The sequence below is a fragment of the Salmo salar genome, chromosome 24 (genome assembly GCF_965601325.2).
Source record: "Salmo salar chromosome 24, fSalSal1, whole genome shotgun sequence".
Classification (NCBI taxonomy): Eukaryota; Metazoa; Chordata; class Actinopteri; order Salmoniformes; family Salmonidae; genus Salmo; species Salmo salar.
In genome coordinates this window covers 15,360,584-15,367,689 of record NC_138314.1, presented here as the reverse complement: position 1 = coordinate 15,367,689, position 7,106 = coordinate 15,360,584, and positions in this window count along the sequence as shown.

Below are 7,106 nucleotides of genomic sequence, written 5' to 3'. Positions count from 1 at the left end.
TGTATGTCTAATGTGCATGCATGTGTTTATACAAGCAACCCAATTATTTTACTTTTTACACCTTTTTTCTCCCCAATTGGTAGTTAGTCTTGTCTCATCGCTGCAACTCCCATACAGACTCGGGAGAGGCGAAGGTCGAGAGCCATGCGTCCTCCGTAACACGACCCTGCCAAGACACATTGCTTCTTGACACACTGATCGCTTAACCCGGAAGCCAGCCGCACCAATGTGTCGGAGGAAACACTGTCCAACTGATGACCGAATACAGCTTGCAGGCGCCCGGCCCACCACAAGGAGCTGCTAGAGCACGATGGGACAAGGAAATCCCGGCCGGCTAAACCCTCCCCTAACCCGGACCAATTGTGCGCTGCCTCATGGGTCTCCCGGTCACGGCTGGCTGTAACACAGCCTGGGATTGAACCCGGGGCTGTAGTGACGCCTCAAGCACTGCGATGCAGTGCCTTAGACCGCTGCTCCACTCGGGAGGCCTAGACAGCCCACTTCTGATATTTTCTCGGTCTTTTAGAACTGATCTGGTTGGTCAACAAAAAAAAGATCAGATTTGGGCTGCCTGTCTAAACGCAGCCAATGATGTGCGTGTGTCTGTCAACAACAACAGCAGTACACTACTGCCCAGTGAGCAAAATGATATACATTCGCTTTTTCAAAAGCTTTAAAAAAGGTAGGAAGCATGAGTTTTTACTCACCAATGTAACAACACAGTGTGCTCAAAGACTTCGTAACTTAGTTGTAGTCACGATCTGGTAACCTATAAGTACAAACAATACTTTTTTGGCGCTCTTTTTGAGTGTAGACAGCCTGCTGCTGCCTTCTGCCGCTTTGCTAATCAGATGGGGGAAAGAGAGGAGGTACGGGGCCTACTTGGGTGCCCTGCCTTGATTGGGTAACTGATTAATACAAAAATGCATAATAAATAAATGTGACTGGTCCATTGTGTGAGTAAGGGGCTGAGCCCAAGCCTATAGGGGGCCCAAGAGTGGCTGTATAATAAAATAAGCCCCGAGGCCTATGATTTCTTAGTCCGGCCCTGATCATACCTGCTTGCTCTAATTGTGAAGTACTTTGTCTGTTCTCCTTTTTGTTTTCTAAATTTGTAAAATTTGGCAGGTTCTCTGTGAAGTAGGCTATGAGTTTTGTAATTTTGTTCCACCTTGGCTTAGTGCTAGCAGGCTAGCTGACGGACATCTGGAATCTATCTATTTTGGATTTCCCTGTCTCCCCCTCTGACAATGAAGCCCCTGCCTCCCCCTCACTTTGGTAGCTAACTCAGCCTGCATTCTTTAAAGCGTTTTACCATCAGATGGGCCCCAGCCATCAATCTGTAAGTCTGCACTCTCTTTGCTTTTAATCTGCGGTTATGTTTTGTTGTGTTGTGTTAGTTGTGCTCTAGCTTGCCGACTATAACCGTGGTGTTTGGCTAGACTGGCTAGTCTAACAGCTAATTGGCTAAATAGCTAATGTTAGCTGGCTGGCTGGCTAGCTTACTGGCTAAGAACTGCATATAGCTAACATTCTTTGATAACTGGTTAGATGGCATTATGTATTTCTTAACCTTTGGTCTACTTTAATGTAGCTGTAAGCTAGGTGTTGATAGCAACTGGCTGACTCATGCACTGCTAGCATAACGTTAGTAAGCTGGTAGGGCTAACATTAGCAGGCTAGTAGGGCTAATGTTAGCAGGTTAGTAGCCTTGCAAGTTGATTTGTAATAATAAATTCATAAAGGATTCGCTTGTAAATTGACTGAATATTTTATTGAAACCAGTAGTCGTGAGTGTAAACTATTTGGTTTAATTTGAAGTCAGGCATTTGAAGTTATTTCTGTTTACATTATAGGGAATATGCTGACAATGACCCAAAACACACGGCCAAGGCAACAAAGGAGTGGCTCAAGAAGAAGCACATTAAGGTCCTGGAGTGGCCTAGCCAGTCTCCAGACCTTAATCCCATTGAAAATCTGTGGAGGGAGCTGAAGGTTCGAGTTGCCAAACGTCAGCCTCGAAACCTTAATGACTTGGAGAAGATCTGCAAAGAGGAGTGGGACAAAATCCCTCCTGAGATGTGTGCAAACCTGATGGCCAACTACAAGAAACGTCTGACCTCTGTGATTGCCAACAAGCGTTTTGCCACCAAGTACTAAGTCATGTTTTGCAGAGGGGTCAAATACTTATTTCCCTCATTAAAATACAAATCATTTTATAACATTTTTGACATGCGTTTTTCTGGATTTTTTTGTTGTTATTCTGTCTCTCACTGTTCAAATAAACCTACCATTAAAATGATAGACTGATCCTTTCTTTATCAGTGGGCAAACGTACAAAATCAGCAGGGGATCAAATACTTTTTTCGCCCACTGTATTCAAAACGAACGTCTATGCAACCCTTAGCCCCGTCCACACTCACATTGACACTGACAGCTCGAAAACTAGCTACAATAGAAAATGGAAAAGCAGAGTAAAAAAATGTACGGGCGGGGCTGAAAAGTTAAGAGACAAAAGATTCAAAAGTCTTCACTCAAATGCAAGTATCATCGAAGTGCTAGACTGGCAAGAGGAAGATGCCACAACCTGGTTCGCGGGTAAAAGAGTAGACGGAGAGTACAGCGAAGCCAAAGACAGTGCAGCCTGAAGCGGTAGATATGTGCCTAAATGTGTTTCAAATACAACATGTTATATCAGAATTTATGAGTGAAATCCAAATACTATTGGTTAGCTACGGATGTGTAAATGTACCAGAAAGAAAGAATTGCGGTAAAGACGTACAGTTACAGGGTGTTCAAACCGGCCAGCGGAAAAACTCAAATGTGACGCCTAGTAAAGCTCTGAATGCCTAAGGTTAGATTTCACCGTACTGTGGGGACTTTGTGGGAAATGGCAATCACTTGAGTATCAGTGATTTACTGTCGTATAATTTTACTTAGCTAAAATAAGCATTTTCATTAGATTCTGATTGCTTTTAGCTTGTCGTTCTAAACGTTAAATTGCATTAGACATATACAAACGTTAATTAGCTCATTGTATTTCATGTCTATACAGCCATTGGTTGCAAATAGTACACATATTGTAAATCGAATCAAGTCCTTTCCCTCTCAAATTCATATTTTGTGCAGGAGAATATGGCTACAGTGATTTACTAGCTATGATCCTCATCGCCACGTTTCCTACCACTTCACCTCTTACTAGACAATGCATTGAAACTCATCATCATGCCAACAATCCGGTGTAAACGGCAAGTAAAACCACACAAAGAAAAGTTGTGTTGTCATTCCTCACACATCTCTTTCGTGTCGTCTGAGATTCCCAAAGATTGGAAAGCAGCTGCGGTCATCCCCCTCTTCAAAGGGGGGGACACTCTTGACCCAAACTGCTACAGACCTATATCTATCCTACCCTGCCTTTCTAAAGTCTTTGAAACCCAAGTCAACAAACAGATTACCGACCATTTCGAATCCCACCGCACCTTCTCCGATATACAATCTGGTTTCAGAGCTGGTCATGGGTGCACCTCAGCCACGCTCAAGGTCCTAAACGATATCTTAACCGCCATCGATAAGAAACAATACTATCCAGCCGTATTCATTGACCTGGCCAAGGTTTTCGACTCTGTCAATCACCACATCCTCATCGGCAGACTCAATAGCCTTGGTTTCTCAAATGATTGCCTCGCCTGGTTCACCAACTACTTCTCTGATAGAGTTCAGTGTGTCAAATCGGAGGGCCTGTTGTCCGGGCCTCTGGCAGTCTCTATGGGGGTGCCACAGGGTTCAATTCTTGGGCCGACTCTTTTCTCTGTATACATCAATGATGTCGCTCTTGCTGCTGGTGATTCTCTGATCCACCTCTACGCAGACGACACCATTCTGTATACTTCTGGCCCTTCTTTGGACACTGTTAACTACCCTCCAGGCGAGCTTCAATACCATACAACTCTCCTTCCATGGCCTCCAACTGCTCTTAAATACAAGTAAATGCATGCTCTTCAACCGATCGCTGCCTGCACCTGCCCACACGTCCAGCATCACTACTCTGGATGGTTCTGACTTAGAATATGTGGACAACTACATATACCTAGGTGTCTGGTTAGACTGTAAACTCTTCTTCCAGACTCACATCAAACATCTCCAATCCAAAGTTAAATCTAGAATTGGCTTCCTATTTCGCAACAAAGCATCTTTCACTCATGCTGCCAAACATACCCTCGTAAAACTGACCATCTTACCGATCCTCGACTTCGGCGATGTCATTTACAAAATAGCCTCCAATACCCTACTCAATAAACTGGATGCAGTCTATCACAGTGCCATCCGTTTTGTCACCAAAGCCCCATATACTACCCACCACTGCGACCTGTACACTCTCGTTGGCTGGCCCTCGCTTCATACTCGTCGCCAAACCCACTGGCTCCAGGTCATCTACAAGACCCTGCTAGGTAAAGTCCCCCCTTATCTCAGCTCACTGGTCACCATAGCAGCACCCACCTGTAGCACGCGCTCCAGCAGGTATATCTCTCTGGTCACCCCCAAAGCCAATTCCTCCTTCAGCCACCTCTCCTTCCAGTTCTCTGCTGCCAATGACTGGAAGGAACTACAAAAATCTCTAAAACTGGAAACACTCATCTCCCTCACTAGCTTTAAGCACCAGCAGTCAGAGCAGCTCACAGATTACTGCACCTGTACATAGCCCATCTATAATTTAGCCCAAACAACTACCTCTTTCCCTACTGTATTTATTTATTTATTTTGCTCCTTTGCACCCCATTATTTCTATTTCTACTTTGCACTTTCTTCCACTGCAAATCTACCATTCCAGTGTTTTACTTGCTATATTGTATTTACTTCGCCACCATGGCCTTTTTTGCCTTTACCTCCCTTGTCTCACCTCATTTGCTCACTTTGTATATAGACTTATTTTTCTACTATATTATTGACTGTATGTTTGTTTTACTCCATGTGTAACTCTGTGTTGTTGTATGTGTCAAACTGCTTGCTTTATCTTGGCCAGGTCGCAATTGTAAATGAGAACTTGTTCTAAACTTGCCTACCTGGTTAAATAAAGGTGAAATAAATAAATACAAATTAATTCACTTGATATGAAATAGTGGGCTGCTGCTGTGTTTTGTAGTTTTTTTATTAGTTCATTTATATATTATTTTATTCATATTCAGGTTGATGATAGGTCCAGTCCAGTTTCAGTGGAAGTGAGCATTGATGTTGATGACAGCACCAGTCCAGTTTCAGTGGAAGAGAGGATCTTTGGGGTTGATGACAGGCCCAGTCCAGTTTCAGTGGAAGAGAGGATCTTTGGGGTTGATGACAGGCCCAGTCCAGTTCCAGTGGAAGAGAGAGTCAGGGAATGCCAGGATGCCAGACCAACTTTTGATTATTTCAAGTGACCCCAGTCAGATGACCTAAAAACATTTTTTTGCAGAAATCAAAAAACTCTGTGGTACAGAGGGTTTTCTGTTTAAAAGACGGCACCAATCGGAAATGACTGTCATACAATGAAGAAAGCCATGCGTTATACTGTTCAATTTGTATGGCATTTGCGAAGCCTACTGACGGCAGTATTTTTATGAGTGGAATGACAGATTGGAAACATGTTCACCAAAGGGTAGAAGAGCATGAGAAGGGCAACATGCACAGAAGTAGTGCTGAGGCATACTTTTTAAGGTCCTCCAAAGCAGACATTCAAAGTCATCTCAGTGGCAGTCAGGTGTCTGCCCACAGAGAGCAGGTATGCAGGAGAAGGCAGGTGCTGGAACGTGTCGTAGACATAGTGAAAGTCATTGGCAAGAGGGGGCTCAGTTACAGGGGGATGCAGTCTGAGGCTGCGTATACATTAGAGGATCACAGTAATTTCTTGGAGATGATAATACCGCCTTGAAAAGTATGACGTCTGCTTGAAAGAACATCTCACCGAATGCATTGAGAAAAGCAAGAACCTACATCAGTCTGGGGCAAGAGGCAGAGGTTCTTTAATCACACTCCTCTCAAAAAAAGACTCAACACCGTCCTTCACACAATTCAGAGCATTATCCAAGAGACCATGTCAAGTGAAATTGAGCAAGCTGGAATGTTCTCTGTCCAGATCGACACAACTCAGGACATAACTTCTCAAGACCAGTGCTCTGTCATTGTGAGACATGTGACAGACGTCGTACAAGAGAGGCTTGTGGCTGATGTGAAGTGTGAGGCATCCACTGGACAGTACTTTGTCCAGTTGTTGACAGATGTAGTGGATAAACTAAAATTAGACATGAGCAAGTGCATTGGCAATGCTACGGATAGAGCATCCAATATGCAGGGCAAAAATAAGGGCTTCTCTACTCTGTTATCCTCAAAGTCCCCCAATCAAGTGCATGTATGGTGCTATGCACATGCCCTTAATCTGGTTTTGTATGACACAACTGAAATTTAACTGAAATCTTAGCAAGTGGGTCACTGTTTGCACATTGCTGTGTTACTCCGTGAATCCTACCAAAGGATGGATGTGTGGGAGAAGAAGAGCCAGGACACACGACACAGACACATATCTCCAATCGGAGAAACACGCTGGTGGGCTAAGGATAGTGCTTTGAAGAAGGTCTTTGGATCCTTTGGAAAACCAGACCAGGGTCTCTATGTTGACGTACTCCTCACACTATCAGCCATACAAGGACAGGTCAACATGAAGATAACTGTTCGGGTGAAGGCAAAAGGATTTACTGAGGCTCTTCTCCGGTATGAGACAATACTGACAGCTCAAATATTTCTTCGGATATTTGAGAACACGTCACCACTGTCCAAATACCAGCAGACAAGTGGGATGGACATCCTGTCTGCCCATCGAATGGTTGTGGCTACACAGGAAACCCTGAAAGGCATGTCAAGAGACTTTGACACCATTAAGGCAGCTACAGATACATTTGTTCAGTTTGCAAATAAGAAGCTCAAAGAACAGGATGAGGACACAGAGTTGAAGGAGGTGGAAGCCACTCTGCCACAGAAAAGGGCAAGAAAGAAGAAAATCATGTCTGGAGAGATGGCTCAAGATGAAGCTTTGACAGAGGCAGAGTGCCTATAAAGTCCACAATCCAAATTATGGATAC